The following is a 16,575-nucleotide window of genomic DNA, read 5'->3' as shown; positions in this document are numbered from 1 at the left end:
AGATGGAGAATCGGTCGAGGCGGAAGAATCTGCGGATTCTGGGCCTCCCGGAGGGGCTGGAGGGGTCGGACGTGGGGGCATATGTGGTCACAATGTTAAACTCGCTGATGGGAGCGGGGTCCTTCCAGGGGCCCCTGGAGCTGGAAGGGGCCCATAGAGTATTGGCGAGGAGGCCCAAGGCTAACGAGCCGCCGCGGGCGGTGTTAGTGCGCTTTCATCGGTTCGCTGATCGGGAGTGCATACTCAGGTGGGCCAAGGAAGCGAGGTGCAGCAGGTGGGAGAATGCGGAGGTTCGAGTATATCAAGACTGAAGTGTGGAGGTGGCGAAGAAGAGGGCCGGGTACAACCGGGCGAAGGCGGTGCTGCACAGGAAGGGGGTGAAGTTTGGCATGCTGCAGCCGGCGCGTCTGTGGGTCACTTACAAGGATTGGCACCATTATTTTGAGTCCCCAGAGGAGGCGTGGGCCTTTGTTCAGGCCGAGAAGCTCGACACAAACTGAGAGGCGGGATGGAGGGTCGGGGCGTGGGGATGGTCGGGGATTGCTGTTGTTGTGTTACATTTTGAGGGGGGGGGGGTTCTTTGTTCTTGTTTAGTTTTGGTTCGGTGTGGGGGGTTAGGGTGGGTTGGGCACTGTTTTGGTTGGGTCTGTCGGGTGGCTCTTGGAGGGGGGCAAGTAAACGGAGTAGGGGGTGAATGGCCGGTAGGGGGGATGGGGCCCAGTGGGGGAGGGTGAGGCACGAGTCGGGGGTGAGGGGACTGGGCCTGTTAAAAGGAGCTGCGACAGAGGTGACGGGGTCGTGCAGGTGGAAAGCGCGGGCTTTTTCCCGTGCTGAAGGCTGGAGGGGCCGGGGCGGGGAAGCGCGGGTTTTTTTCATGCGCTTGGGATGGAAGGGGGAGGTGGAGAGCCTGCTGGTGGGTAATGGAGGGGGAGGGGAAGTCCCACAATGGGAGGAGTCGAAGGAGAGGCGGGAGCGGCCGGGGTCAGCAGGAGTCAGCTGACTTGCGGGAGTGCAATGGGGGGAGCAATGCAGCTAGGAGGGGTCCTAGCTGGGGGGTGGGGGGTGGGGGGGACCGGGATGTAGCTGGTATGGTCAAGGGGAAGCTGGAGCGAGTAGAGGGTGTTGGGATGGGGGTCGGCCGCCGAGGGGAACGGGTGGGGCGCGGCACGTGGCTTGCCGAGGAGGGGTTATGGCTAGTCGGTGGGGGAGGGGGGGGCGGGTAGCCTCCTGATACGGCTGATAACCTGGAACGTAAGGGGGATGAACGGGCCGGTTAAGCGGGCCTGGGTGTTCGCACACGAAGGGGCCAAAGGCGGATGTGGTCATGCTCCAGGAGACACACCTGAAGGTGGCAGACCAGGTAAGATTGAGGAAGGGGTGGGTAGGCCAGGTGTTTCATTCGGGTCTGGATGCCAAAAATCGGGGGGGGGGTGTGGGGGGGCGATTCTTGGTGGGTGTCGTTCGAGGCGTCGAGCATTGTGACAGACTTTGGCGGCAGGTACGTAATGGTAAGTGGTAAGCTGCAAGGGGAAAGGGTGGTGCTGGTCAACGTGTACGCCCTGAACTAGGACGATGCAGGTTTTATGCGGCGCATGTTGGGTCGGATCCCGGACTTGGAAATGGGGGGCCTGATAATGGGGGGGGGGGGAGGACTTTAACACGGTGTTGGATCCGGCACTGGATCGCTCCAGGTCTAGGACGGGTAGGAGGCCGGCAGCGGCTAAAGTGCTGAGGGGGTTTATGGACCAGATGGGAGGGGTGGACCCTTGGAGATTTGCAAGGCCGGCGGGTAGGGAATTTTCATTCTTCTCGCACGTTCATAAGGCCTATTCCCGGATCGACTTTTTCGTTATGAGCAGGGCGCTGATTGCGAAAGTAGAGGATACAGAGTACTCGGCGATAGCCATTTCGGATCACGCCCCGCATTGGGTAGACCTAGAGCTGGGGGAGGAGAGGGACCAGCGCCCGTTGTGGCGCTTGGAGGTGGGGCTGTTGGCGAATGAGGAGCGGGTCCGAAGAAGCACAGAGGGATACCTGGAGGCCAACGATAATGGGGAGGTCCGAGTGGGGATGGTTTGGGAGGCGCTGAAGGCGGTGGTTAGGGGAGAGCTGATCTCCATTCGGGCCCACAAGGAGAGGAGAGAGCAGAGGGAGAGGGAGAGGCTGGTGGGGGGGATGGTGAGGGTAGACAGGAGGTATGCGGAGGTGCCAGAGGAGGGATTGTTGAGGGAAAGGCGGAGCCTCCAGGCCGAATTCGACCTGTTGATCACCAGGAAATCGCAGTGGAGAAAGGCCCAGGGGGCGATTTATGAATATGGGGAAAAGGCAAGTCGGATGCTGGCGCATCAGCTTCGGAAGCGGGATGCAGCTAGGGAGATTGGGGGAATTAAGGATAGGGGGGGGGGGGGAGTGTGGTGCAGAGTGGGGTTGGCATCAATGGGGTCTTCAGGGACTTTTATGAGGAACTGTATCGGTCCGAGCCCCGACTGGAAGAGGGAGGAATGGGCCGCTTTCTGGACCAACTGAAGTTCCCGAAGGTGGAGGAGGGACTGGTGGTGGGATTAGGGGCCCCGATTGGGTTGGAGGAGCTGGCCAAAGGGATAGGGAGCATGCAGGCGGGGAAGGGACCGGGGCCGGATGGTTTCCCGGTCGAATTTAACAAAAAAGATGTGGACCTGTTGGGCCCATTGCTGGTTAGGACCTTCAATGAGGCAAGGGAGGGGGGTGGTTGCCCCTGACAATGTCCCGGGCACTGATCTTGATCCTGAAGCGGGACAAGGATACCCTACAGTGTGGGTCTTACAGGCCGATTTGATTGTTAAATGTAGATGCCAAGGTGCTGGCGAAGGTCTTAGCCACGAGAATTGAGGATTGTGTGCCGCAGGTCATCCACGAAGACCAGGCGGGGTTTGTGAAGGGGAGGCAGATGAACGCGAATGTGCGGAGGCTCCTGAACGTTATTATGATGCCGGCGAGGGAGGGGGAGGCGGAAATAGTGGCGGCGATGGACGCTGAGAAGGCCTTCGATAGGGTAGAGTGGGAGTACTTGTGGGAGGTGCTGAAGGGTTTTGCGGAGGGGTTGTACGAGGTCCCGATGGCGAGTGTGGCCACGAACAAGAGGAGGTCTGAGTACTTTCGGTTGCATCGAGGGACGAGGCAGGGGTGTCCCTTGTGCCCCCTGCTCTTCGCGCTGGCAATTGAATCCCTGGCTATAGCACTGAGGGAGTTGAGGAACTGGAGGGGGCTGGTGCGGGGTGGGTAGGAGCATAGGGTGTCGCTCTATGCGGACGACTTGCTGCTGTATGTGGCGGACTCGGTGGGGGGAATGCTGGAGGTAATGAGGATCCTCAGGGCGTTCGGGGATTTCTCAGGGTACAAGCTCAACATGGGGAAGAGCGAGTTGTTTGTGGTTCACCCAGGGGACCAGGAGAGGGGGATTGGCGAGCTCCCACTCAAAAGGGTGGAGAGGAGCTTCAGGTATTTGGGGGTCCAGGTGGCCAAGAGCTGGAGGGCCTTGCATAGACTAAATTTCACTAGGCTGGTGGAGCAAATGGAGGAGGAGTTTAAGAGGTGGGACGCGTTGACGCTGTCCCTGGCGGGTAGGGTGCAGTCAGTCAAGATGACGTTGCTCCCAAGGTTTTTGTTCCTGTTCCAGTGCCTGCCCATTCTTATCCCGAAGGCCTTCTTTAGGCGGGTCAACAGGGCATAACGGGGTTTGTGTGGGCGTTAGGGACTCCGGGGGTGAGAAGGGTGTTCCTGGAGCGGAGCAGGGATGAGGGGGGGGGGGGGGGGGCTGGCGCTGCCCAACATCTGTGGGTACGACTGGGCCGCCAATGCGGCGATGGTGCGCAAGTGGGTGATAGAGGGGGAGGGGGCGGCATGGAAGAGGCTGGAGATGGCGTCTTGTGAGGGTACGAGTCTGGAGGCGCTGGCAACGGCGCCGCTGCTGCTCCCTCCAATGAGGTATACCACGGGCCCGGTGATGGCCGCTGCCCTCAAATTTTGGGGGCAATGGAGGCGGCACAGGGGGGAAGTGGGGGCCTCAGTGTGGAACCCGATACGGGGAACCACCGGTTTGTCCCAGGGAGAATAGATGGAGGGTTTTCGGGGTGGCACAGGGCAGGGATAAGAAGGTTGGGGGACCTGTTTGTGGATGGGAAGTTCGCGAGCCTGGGTGAGCTGGAGGAGAAGTACGGGTTCCCCCCGGGAAACGCCTTTAGGTACTTACAGGTAAGGGCGTTTGCCAGGCGGCAAGTGGAGGAATTCCTGCTGCTGCTGTCACGCACGGTACAGGACAGGGTGCTCTCGGGGGCGTGGGTTGGAGAGGGGAAGATCTCGGCAACATACCATGTGATGCAGGAGGAGGAGGAGGCCTCGATGGAGGTGCTGAAGGTAAGTGGGAGGAGGAGTTGAGGGAGGAGATCGAGGAGGGGACGTGGGCAGATGCCCTTGGGAGGGTGAACTCTTCCTCTCCGTGCGCGAGGCTCAGCCTCATACAGTTTAAGGTGCTGCACAGGGCACACATGGGTAGGGTGCTCTTTCCAAGAACCGGTGCAGACTCGATGGGCTGAATGGCCTCCTTCTGCTCTGTAAATTCTATGACATGACCGGGACAAGGATGAGCCGGATTTTTGGGGGTGAGGACAGGTGTGTTAGGTGCTCAGGGAGCCCAGAAAACCACACCCATATGTTCTGGGCATGCCCAGCGCTGGAGGAATTTTGGAAGGGCGTAGCGAGGACGATGTCGAGGGTGGTAGGATCCAGGGTCAAACTGGGCTGGGGGCTCACAATATTTGGGGTTGCAGAGGAGCCGTGAGTGCAGGAGGTGGAAGAGGCCGGTATTCTTGCCTTTGCGTCCCTTGTAGCCCGGCGAAGGATTCCTCTTCAGTGGAAGGATGCGAGGCCCCCAAGCGTGGAATCCTGGATCAACGATATGGCGGGGTTTATTAAATTGGAGAGGGTGAAATTTGCCTTGAGGGGATCGGTGCAAGGGTTCTTCAGGCGGTGGCAACCGTTCTTGGACTTCCTGGCAGAACAGTAGACAATGGTCAGCAGCAGCAGCAACCTGGGGGGGGGGGTTCTATTTTATTTTTGTTTGTCTATACTGAGGGATCTGAGGGGGTGTATATATTTGCTATGTGTTTCGGCGGGTGTTAATATATTATTTATGTATAGGGGGAGGGGGCACTGGGTTGTTTTGTTTTTAATTCTATTGGTTCCTTTTACATTTTGTTGTTGATATTTTGTGAAAACTTTAATAAAAATTATTTTTTTTAAAAACCATGCTGCAATTGCTAGCTTGTATATTCTCCATGGACACTCATCCAACCCCCGCACTTCAGTGACTGATCTGGGAATACCATCAATGTTTCCAACCATGAAATTATTGTGAATTCATTTTTAAAGTTCCTTCATCCTGCAATCATCTCTTCCATCTCCTTTCTCATTCTTAAGGGGCCCTGTTGATACTTAATACTTGCTCTGAAACAAGCCTCTATCTCGGGATTTTCCTTTCTTATTCCTCCTCAATCCCAATTGACATTTACTTCTTCAACTTTCTAATTTCATCGTGGATTATTTACATTCTTTCCCTTTTTTCAAAAAAGCAAGAAAAGCATTTTTGTTCCACTTTGCTTTTAATCTTTTTAGGTTTGATTTGGTTCGGACTTATTTCTTATGTTGATGTGTATTATATTAACACATCTCAGTATATCCTGTCCAATTTTACACTTTCTAGTTCATAATGTTTGCATTTCAGTCTTCCTAGCTTTCACAGGAACACAAATGACAAATATTTACGAAGCACCTCGAACGTCGCAAAACATTCAAAGTAATTTCATATCAGTATTATCAAAAATCTGACCAAACCACAAAAGAAAATAGTAGGTTAGAAAGCTAAAAACTGGATTGTGGTGCATTTTAAAGCATTGCTGAAAGGAGAGAGAGGTAGTCAAGGAGTTCAGGCAGGAGATTCCAGAGTGTAGGGCTCAGGCAGTTGAATTTACCATGTAATTCTTGTTTTTGTGTAATAGAAAGCATTCTATTGCCAAATGAAGGTAGAATATCTAGACAAAGCATTTAATGGAAAGTGACCATTCCTACTTGTCAGATGTCGGAATCGAAGCAAAGCATACAAGTTTGTTGGAAAGCTACCTAGTCATGTGGTAATGAGACTGGGTGCTGTGAAACTCGGTCATACAGACCAGGAGGTTTATGATTTGGTTCATGGTTTGCAATGAATCGATGCTGTCAGCTGCATCAGTACTGGAGCATTATGAGGGCCGGATTAGATCACTTGGCTCGACAGCTGGTTCATGATGCAGTGCAAGGCCAGCAACGGGAGTTCAATTCCTTGACCGGCTGAAGTTATTTATGAAGGTCCACCCTCTCAATCTTGCCCCTCGCCTGAGGTTTGGTGAGCCTCAGGTTAAATCACCACCAGTCAACTCTCCCCCTCAAAGAGGAAAGTAGTCTATGGTCATCTGGAACCATGGGAACGTTACCTTTACTGCTCCATTGCTCCAATTTTGTAGAAAAGGATTGGCAAAGATTTCTGAAACTCATTGGGCGAAATTCTCCCCCAACGGCGCGATGTCCGCCGACTGGCGCCAAAAACGGCGCCAATCAGACGGGCATCGCGCCGGCCCAAAGGTGCGGAATGCTCCGCATCTTTGGGGGCCGAGCCCCAACATTGAGGGGCTAGGCCGACGCCGGAGGGATTTCTGCCCCGCCAGCTGACGGAAATGGCGTTTGTTGCCCCGCCAGCTGGCGCGGAAATGCGGCGCATGCGCGGGAGCGTCAGCGGCCGCCGACAGTTTCCCGCGCATGCGCAGTGGGGAGAGTCACTTCCTCCTCCGCCATGGTGGAGACCGTGGCGGAGGCGGAAGGGAAAGAGTGCCCCCACGGCACAGGCCCGCCCGCGGATCGGTGGGCCCCGATCGCGGGCCAGGCCACCGTGGGGGTACCCCCCCGGGGTCAGATCGCCCCGCGCCCCCCCCCCAGGACCCCGGAGCCCGCCCACGCCGCCTGGTCCCGCCGGTAAATACCAGCTTTGATTTACGCCGGCGGGACAGGCAATTTCTGGGCGGGACTTCGGCCCATCCGGCCGGAGAATTGAGTGGGGGGTCCCGCCAACCGGCGCGGCCCGATTCCCGCCCCCGCCCAATCTCCGGTACCGGAGACTTCGGCGGGGGCCGGGGTGGGATTCACGGCGGCCAACGGCCATTCTCCGACCCGGCGGGGGGTCGGAAAATGACGCCCATTATTCTCCAATAAACACTGCTGAAAGTTCATGTGCGGGTTGGGTTCAGTTGAGACATCCTACTTCATATGTTAACTGAGGAAGAATGGTCACTGAGGTGAGAGGCAGTCAGAAGCTGTGACTTGGTAGCCCAGTCGAAGTCATATCCTCAGGATATATAGAAACATTTACTATTTAAAAAATGTCTATTTATTAGGATGTTAAATTCATTTCAAAAAGAATTTGCATCAAACAAACTAAAGCATATTAAGATACAATGTACAGCAAGTGCAGCACAATACAATAGTCATTACATAATTGGAAACAAGACCGGATGAACCAGGGACAAAATCCCCAACATGTTCCTTTCACGGATCAATGACCTGTCTGCACCCAAACAGGATACAGGCAACATTATAGACCTACATCTCATCCACAGCTACAAAATAAAATCACAAAAGAAGAAAACAATATCCCAAGAACCCCATAGCTAAGGTGAAATCAACAAACTCTAACAGTGCAATTTAAAGTCTTCTCAAGATCCAGACCGGAACAGGCAGCCATCCAACATCTTTTGACATAGTAAAATGACAAAAACGAAGACAAAGTGAAGACCAGGCACAAACATTCAGCCAAGGGTCTCCCACAGAAGAAGTAAAAAGAGAGCAAGAATTCAAACTTCCATAGTCCCACCTCCCAGATCAAAGGAAAAAAACAATACCGCCCTCAAGAGGACAACAGGATAATGTGGGACCAAGAACCAAAAGGACCGGGAAGCGCCCTGGGAGGGAGGGCACATCCCCCGGGAACTGCAGGACTACTCAAAAGAATAGACAATAAAGTAATGACACCAAGCTTATCATCTAACACCATAACAGCCAGTCCCCACAGGTACCAATATTATAGAGTAGTGGAAGCAACAGATCCAAAACCTCTCCAAGGCAGAAGATAAAGAACAGAAGAAGACGAGAATACCAAGGGGGCTCCTTTCAAGTCCTGAGATGAAAAGAGTAAGGATAATTACTGGATACAACTTTTGGACCCTTCCCTAATCTTCACCTTCTCCTGATGTGGACTTAACCACATTGGGCTCCCATACGACACCCCTAAGGGAGTGTCCAAGGAGCAACAGGATACTGACCGCATTGCCGAGCCTTGCCTGACCCAGCACCACCACAAAGATCATATAACTGGTTCCAAGGACTCCCGTGACACCCCAGTCCTCGCACCCCTAGAAGCTAAGCCAGATTGGTGCCATACAGGACACAGCACTTCCCAGCTTCTCCACCCCACCACTCCCCTCCCAAAACCATCCGATATGTTTACCAACAACCGGACCAATGAGGTTGAACCAACAAGAGGAGAGAACAAAGAAACCCTCTTGGGAGATACATCTCCTGCCACCAAACAAAGGATGTTTATACCAGCCTCACTCATAAGAACTCTCACAGCAGTTAGAACAGTCAAAGAGGCAGACCCACATCAGGAAAAATGACCAACTTTCCCCTAAAGGGGAGTCCAAACCCCAGTCCTCAACAGGATAATGCACAGTCCACTTGGGTCTGAAGAAGAAAATGGCGCAACAAAAACCCCCCACTGATTATGGGGGACCTTCTTCGAACGCAGCAAGGCAGAACTAACCTTACCACCCACACCCTCCAACCCTCCCCCATTCCACCTTTGCTTATCCTCCCCCAAGGATACTTTTGTAAGGGCCACGAAGAATCCAGCACGAGTTTTAAGGATACAAAATAATAACGTTTATTTACTATAACAATATATACATAACAGTAGCAGTAACTTCCCTTGCTACCTTCTCCTTCCTGCTGGTGCCTGAACTGGCCAGCTTATTTATACTAGGAGTTTCTCCGCCCCCCTCATTGGGGAAGTTCATACTCCCATAGGATTGTGGGATAGTCATTAGTCCCCAGCCAATCGTAAGTAGGCAGGTTATAACATCCCTCCCCCCCAAAGTCCAAGGAATCCACCGAAGACCCTGGCGAAGGAAGGCGTCAAACTCGTTTGGCCGCAGGCCGGACGCCATTTGCACGCGGCGCTGGGTCAGGCGGCGTATAACGAGACGGAGACCGGCGCTTCCGTGATGAACGGCGCGGTTGTCCATCCACGGCCTGTGGACCCGAGGATTCCCCCTCTGATTCATCCTGTGTCTCCATCTCGGAGTCAGAGTCTGCTGCCTCCGTCATGTCAGCGTCTCTATCTCCATTCGGTCCCATAACGACCTGCGCAGGCTTCGAGTGAGGCACCAGTGGAAGATTTTGAGGACTACCTTCCCTTGTCTCTGGTCTTTGCGACTGTTGAACTGAGCTCCGGGGGCGGGGAATCTTTTGAGGGGATGATCTTCTGGACCGGACGTGGTCTACATGTTTTCGCTGGAGACGACCCTGGGCTTGCACTTGGTAAGATATAGGGCCCGTTTGGCGAAAGATTACACCAGGAACCCATTGGGCACCGCCAGCAAAATTCTGCACGAATACTGGGTCACCGGGCGCAAACTGCCGAATCGGACGATGCCGAGACAATCCCTGTCCCTGCCGTTCTTGTGTGCGGCGTACTTTTGCGCCAATGTCCGGGAAGACCATACTAAGGCGGGTGCGAAGTCTTCGGCCCATTAGGAGTTCTGCGGGAGCTACCCCAGTCACTGCATGGGGGGTGGTCCTGTACGTAAACAAAAAGCGAGCCAGTCTCGTGTCCATTGATCCGGAAGATTGCTTCTTTAGGCCTCTTTTGAATGTTTGCACTGCACGCTCTGCCAACCCATTTGAAGCCGGGTGGTAAGGGGCAGTGCGGATATGGCGGATGCCGTTCATCTTTGTAAACCTAGCAAACTCCTCACTCGTGAATGGAGTGCCATTATCCGTGACCCGCACCTCGGGGAGGCCATGCGTACTAAATGATAAACGCATCTTTTCAATTGTTGCGCAGGACGTTGTCCCCTGCATCTTATGCACCTCCAGCCATTTGGACTGGGCGTCAATTAGTAGAAGGAACATGGATCCCTGAAAAGGGCCTGCGAAATCTGCATGTAAGCGTGCCCAAGGCCGCCCTGGCCATTCCCAGTGATGTAGGGGCGCGGCCGGCAGAAGCTTCTGATGCTCCTGGCAAATGGAGCAGTTTTGGGCCACCTTCTCAATGTCGGTGTCGAGGCCTGGCCACCAGACATAACTCCGGGCCAACATTTTCATCTTGGTCACGCCCGGATGCCCATTGTGCAAGTCTGATAATATCAGCTCCTGGCCTTTTTCCGGGACAATCACACGCGTCCCCCACAAGAGGATGCCGTCTTCCACGCTGAACTCTGACAGCTTGGAGGAAAATGCCTGCAACTCGCCTGGGAGCTGTCTATGCTGCCCACCATACAGGACTATGTGCCGAACCTTTGACAAGACTGGCTCCGTCTGGGTCCACTCACGGATCTGTGATGCCGTGACAAGCAAGGTGTCCATAAAATTTAGGGTTGCAACCACCTCACCGGTCGTGGGGGTCGACATGGGGCCGGTCGATAAAGACAATCGGCTCAGTGCGTCGGCATTTGCTATCTGCGTACCTGGTTTGTGCTCCAGAGAATACTCATATGCAGCAAGCAACAAAGCCCAGCGCTGGATCCGTGCAGAAGCAATGGGCGGTATTGGCTTATCCTCTCTGAAGAGTCCCAGCAGGGGCTTATGATCAGTCACGATAGTGAAATGGTGGCCGTACACATACTGGTGGAAGCGTTTCACCGCGAAAACCACTGCCAGGCCCTCCTTCTCGATCTGCGCGTACTTTTTCTCCGCTGCAGTCAACGTGCGGGAGGCGAAAGCTATCGGTCGCTTGGCCCCGTTCTCCATCTTGTGGGACAGGACAGCCCCAATACCATACGGGGATGCATCGCATGTGACGAGCAAAGGCTTTCCCGGATCATAGTGGGTTAGTAACCCAGACGACGACAATTGTTGCTTTACCCGCCGGAAAGCGGTTTCTTGCGGCTGACCCCAAACCCAGGTGTGATTTTTCTTTAGCAGTAGGTGCAAGGGGGCCAGCGTGGTTGCCATATTGGGGAGGAACTTCCCGTAATAGTTTACGAGACCGAGAAAAGAACGAAGATGCGAAGTGTCAGTCGGGGTGGGGGCATGTTGAATTGCACGCACCTTCTCTGCGACGGGGTGCAGACCCTCGCGGTCCACCCGATAACCTAGGTAGACTACTTCTTTTGCCTGAAATACGCACTTTGTGTGACGTAAACGGACTCCAGCCTCCGAAAGGCGTCTAAGGACAGCCTCCAGATTTTCCAAATGCTCTTGCTCCGACGTCCCTGTAATCAACAAGTCATCTAGGTAGACAGCCACACGTGGTAAACCTCTCAAAATGCCCTCCATAACACGTTGAAAAATTGCGCAGGCAGAGGATACTCCAAAGTGCAACCGTGTATATTCATACAGGCCCCGGTGTGTGTTAATTGTTACATATGGTCGGGAGGCAGGGTCCAGCTCCAACTGCAGGTAGGCGTGACTCATATCTAATTTTGTGAATGAGAGTCCACCTGCAAGTTTCGCGTAGAGATCCTCTATGCGAGGCATTGAGTATCGGTCGAGTCGGGAAACTGTATTCACTGTAAGTTTATAGTCGCCACACAAGCGAACTGTGGCATCTGGCTTCATTACTGGTACAATTGGTGCTGCCCAGTCAGCAAAACGGACGGGCCTGATAATACCCAAACTCTCCAAACGAGTGAGCTCCCCTTCTACCTTCTCGAGCAAAGCGTAAGGCACTGGGCGCGCCCGGAAATAGCGCGGCGTGGCTCCTGGTTCAACTTGGATACGGGCTACGGCCCCTTTTATTTTCCCCAAACCAGGCTGGAATACCTCTGGGTATCGTCCTAGCACCTCAGTCAACTCTCCAGAAACTGTTTGGAGGATGTGCTGCCATTGCAACCGCAAATGGCGCAACCAGTCCCGACCCAACAGGCTGGGCCCATGGCCACGCACTACGATAAGTGGGAAGCGCCCCTCCTGGCGTCCATAGACAACAGGGGTCATTGTAGTTCCTGCAATGTCCAGTGGTTTCCCCCGTGTAGGTGGCCAACCTGGACTGTGAGTCAGTTAATGTAAGGGTCTGTATACCCTGCTTGATGCGGTCGAATGTCCTCTGGGCGATCACGGAGACCGCTGCGCCAGTATCCAACTCCATCTCCAGCGGGTGGCCATTGACCCGTACTGTCACCTTAATGGGGGCCACACGGGGAGCTGCCACACAATGCAGCTGCAGGCAGTCGTCCTCCGTCTCCACGTCCTCAGGAGTGGTCGCCGCAGGTTCAGCCACATGGAAGGTACGGCCTCTGGGCTGGTCCCAGTTACGGCCCCTGGGCTGGTCCCAGTTTCGGTCGGAACGACGGCGCCTCTGGCGTACCCAGGACCGCCGTCCGCGACGGGGTCGGCGCCTACAAGTCTGACACGGACATGGCTCCTCATCCATTGGCTCTGGAGAAGGCTCCCTTCGGGGAGGAATGTCCGATGGCCACTGGCGTCGGTCCGGTCGTTGCCTCGCCCACGGTACCGCAGGAGTGCGGGGGGACGTTTTCGGACGGAAGGGATTGCGCCCCAAGGCATGCACTTCCATTCCCTGTAGCTCCTGTACTCCTCGCTCTGCGCTCTCTCGGGACAAGACTATTTGTATTGCCTGTTGAAAAGTCAATGTTGGCTCCGCTAACAACTTTCTCTGGGTTGCTGCATTGTTAATACCGCAAACCAAACGGTCGCGTAACATTTCTGACAAGGTCTCACCATAGTCACAGTATTCCGCAATCCCGCGTAGCCTGGATAAAAAATCGGCAAGGGATTCTCCAGGGGTCCTCTCAGCGGTATTAAACCGGTAACGCTGGACTATCATGGACGGGGTTGGGTTAAAGTGTTGCCCCACTATATTCACAAGTTCGTCAAACGTTTTGGTGTCCGGCGCAGCTGGGTACGTAAGGCTCCTAATCACCCCAAACGTATGCGGGCCGCAGGCGGTGAGCAATATGACCACCTGACTCTCGTTTTCAGTGACATTGTTTGCCCGGAAATAGTAACGCATCCGTTGTGTGTTCTGGTTCCAGCTTTCCAGCGCAGCATCAAAAACATCCAAACGTCCGTACAGGGGCATGGTATAATAGAAAACAACTTCCAACCTGTATCCAACAAAAATCCAGGGAGGTGGCTTCAGCAGTGTAGACAGCTATTCACTTTTACCTTCGTCGCCAGTTTTGTAAGGGCCACGAAGAATCCAGCACGAGTTTTAAGGATACAAAATAATAACGTTTATTTACTATAACAATATATACATAACAGTAGCAGTAACTTCCCTTGCTACCTTCTCCTTCCTGCTGGTTCCTGAACTGGCCAGCTTATTTATACTAGGAGTTTCTCCGCCCCCCTCATTGGGGAAGTTCATACTCCCATAGGATTGTGGGATAGTCATTAGTCCCCAGCCAATCGTAAGTAGGCAGGTTATAACAAATACATTAGGACGAATCTCAAACTCAATATTCAGCATAACATGATAAAACCTTGTTCAATCAGGGTAACCTATGGTACAGGAGATCACACCCGAAATATTTACTTCCCTGCAAACTGATAAATTGACAAGATTGAGAAACAACAACATAATTATCAGGGAGCAAAGTCCCTGAAAACCTCACCCTCAAGACTTTACTTGCGGAATTATAGCAGGAAAGCAGTGCCTTTTGCACCACCCTATTTTCGAAGTGATTGCTAGCCCAAGGATTGCCGGTGAAGTGAAAATAATGTTATTTTGGCACCTGGCTTGCTAACATCTGCTTTGGATTCTTAAACCCACTAGCACTAACATCTGGCTGGCATGCTGATGGTGCATCTGATGTAAATCAGGATCTTTATAGGAAACATACTCAAACTCCATGGCTATGAAAGTTCATAGATCTAATAGACAACAATTTCCCTTGAACATGCGGCCAGAGCAGTGGAAATGAATACCATTGACCAGAATCAGCCCCATTGGTTGTCCTTGAACTGCTATGTAAAGCTCACTTTGGAACACTTTCTATGGTGCACACTGTAAGGGCCCTCCTGTTTGTTGCTGTCTGTTCCCTTATTTCCCCTTTATTTTATTTTTGCAATTACAATTTTGATCCATGAAAGATTAATGGGTCTGTGCCTTCAAGGCAAAGTGACTTTACAGCAAGGCAGCTTTTAATTCAAACAGGCAGATTCCAGAAGACTGTTGTTTTAGGCTTGTGTTTGCCGATTGGCTGACATTATAGAATTTACAGTGCAGAAGGAGGCCATTCGGCCCATCGTGTCTGCACTGGCTCTTGGAAAGAGCACCCTACCCAAGGTCAACACCTCCACACTATCCCCCTAACCCAGTAACTCCACCCAACACTAAGGGCAATTTTGGACACTAAGAGCAATTTATCATGGCCAATCCACCTAACCTGCACATCTTTGGACTGTGGGAGGAAACCGGAGCACCCAGAGGAAACCCACGCACACACGGGGAGGATGTGCAGACTCCGCACAGACTGTGATCCAAGCCGGAATCGAACTTGGGAGCCTGGAGCTGTGAAGCAATTGTGCTATCCACAATGCTACCGTGCTGCCCCATCAGTGCTAACTTGATTTGATTGACTTGGCTGTGGCCAACGAATGAGCTGAAAAGCCTCTACTCTGCCCGGCAAATGGCAGTCATTGGATATTTTTCCTCTGAGGTGCTTTTGAGTGCCAATGCTGATTTTTTTGGTTTCACTTTTGGTTCTGACAGAGGAGGTGAAAAGATCTAACTAAATCCTCTCCAGAAAAAATGCTGCAAAGCCTCCCCAAAGAAAGTCTAGTGAACTCTCTCTCTTTAGGAAGTTTTGGGGCCATTCTCTTGGAACTGCGAAGGCTTTAAGTCAAACCACAGGCTGGAAGCCGGGTTTGATGTGAGACAAAGGGTCTCAATGAAGAAACAGGCCTGAAGATGAACCTTCGAGTTGAAGGCCAGTTTAATAAAAGCTAAAGAGTCTCTCAAGGCGAAGCCTACTGCTTACGAGTACTGAACGAATGACTCTACATGAAGACCATCACAAACTGTAAACTATAGGCTTTGACCAACCAGCGTTGAAGTCTGCTTCAAACAACTCATCATCTCTGAAGCAAGGACCCTTATTTTGTGCCTTTTCCACTCCTCTGGTGTTCTGTGTATGGGTAGAGGGTGAAGACAGTTAAAGGGAGTTAGTAGGTTAGCTTCTTATCCAGCTGAAATTACTGCATATTTCATCTCTATTTCTGTTATAAACAGTAATTGTGTTTTAACTTGCAAATCTGGTTGATTGTGACTATTGGACAGCTAAGGGTCAAAGATCTTTTGTATCTTCAGAAGAATTATTGGTTAATTCACTTGTGTTGTGAGTCCACAGAAGCTGTGCGCTATTCCAATAATCTGAGAATAGTTGAGCATGAGTTGCAACTGAAGAACATCCTGTAATTTCAAGAAAGAAATAGATTTTTCATACTTCCTTTGCAATAGTAGTATCCTGGGAGTTTTGTTTCATAGTTGTTGCCGAAAGAGTTTAAATGTTTTGTTGTGTTTGTGCATTTTTTACTTGCAGGAACAGCACAACTCTTGGCAGCCAGCGACCAGTTATCCAGCTCCTAACCTCCACTAAAAAGTAAGGTGCCGCTTATTTAAGTGCATCATAATTGCAAATCTATTAATTCACTTGTCGGTGTTCTATTCTGACTTGAATCCGTTGCGTACAGTGAATTTGGGGTATAACACGTTGAAAAATAGTGTTGGAGTAACCGCATTCAGAGCACATCCTGAAGCTGAAAACTGGAATGTAGATACAGCTTTTGTCCCTGACACTAATATAAAAGAAAGCAGGGAGTTCTAGCAATATTCCCCTGTACAGCACCACAAAGAAACCAAACTGGTCATCTCAGCCCTGTTTTAGATCCTAATTTGTGCAAAGAGGCTGCGTAACAACAGTAATTGCACCACAACGTTCCAAAATATATGTTTTGAGATGCTTGAGGGGCATGATAAGGCCCTGGTGTTTGTTTCGTTGGTGTAATGTAACCAGTTTCTCCAGAATTCCAACAAGCACAATAAAACAAGACAGTCAATGGTGAACACAGTACGCACTCCATCAACTTGGCAACTGAAGAAAGACGCACAAATATGCTGTGACATTAACCTGACATGTTTAAGAATGTTGGTGCGTTAATCCTGATTTTGGTCCTCTGTCTCCCAATTACACAGTAGAGATCAAAAGGCTGACAGAGGCAGATGAGGTGTAAAAAGGAGAGCATGTGCATAAAAGTATAATTGGGCGGAAC

General features: G+C 52.1%; 1 long non-coding RNA gene across 1 annotated transcript in view; it reads left to right on the top strand.

Annotated features, from left to right (window-relative positions):
- Positions 1-15,888: 15,888 nt before the first annotated feature.
- LOC140396738 (uncharacterized) overlaps positions 15,889-16,575 on the top strand; it is a 40,633-nt gene continuing 39,946 nt past the window's right edge. Inside the window, exon 1 of the long non-coding RNA XR_011936610.1 lies at positions 15,889-15,905. This is a non-coding gene — a long non-coding RNA (uncharacterized lncRNA). The remainder of the gene's footprint in view (positions 15,906-16,575) is intronic.

Source organism: Scyliorhinus torazame, chromosome 20 (assembly GCF_047496885.1).
Source record: "Scyliorhinus torazame isolate Kashiwa2021f chromosome 20, sScyTor2.1, whole genome shotgun sequence".
Taxonomy (NCBI): Eukaryota; Metazoa; Chordata; class Chondrichthyes; order Carcharhiniformes; family Scyliorhinidae; genus Scyliorhinus; species Scyliorhinus torazame.
The sequence above is the reverse complement of the archived record's forward strand: the minus strand, read 5'-3'. Positions and strand labels throughout refer to the sequence as shown.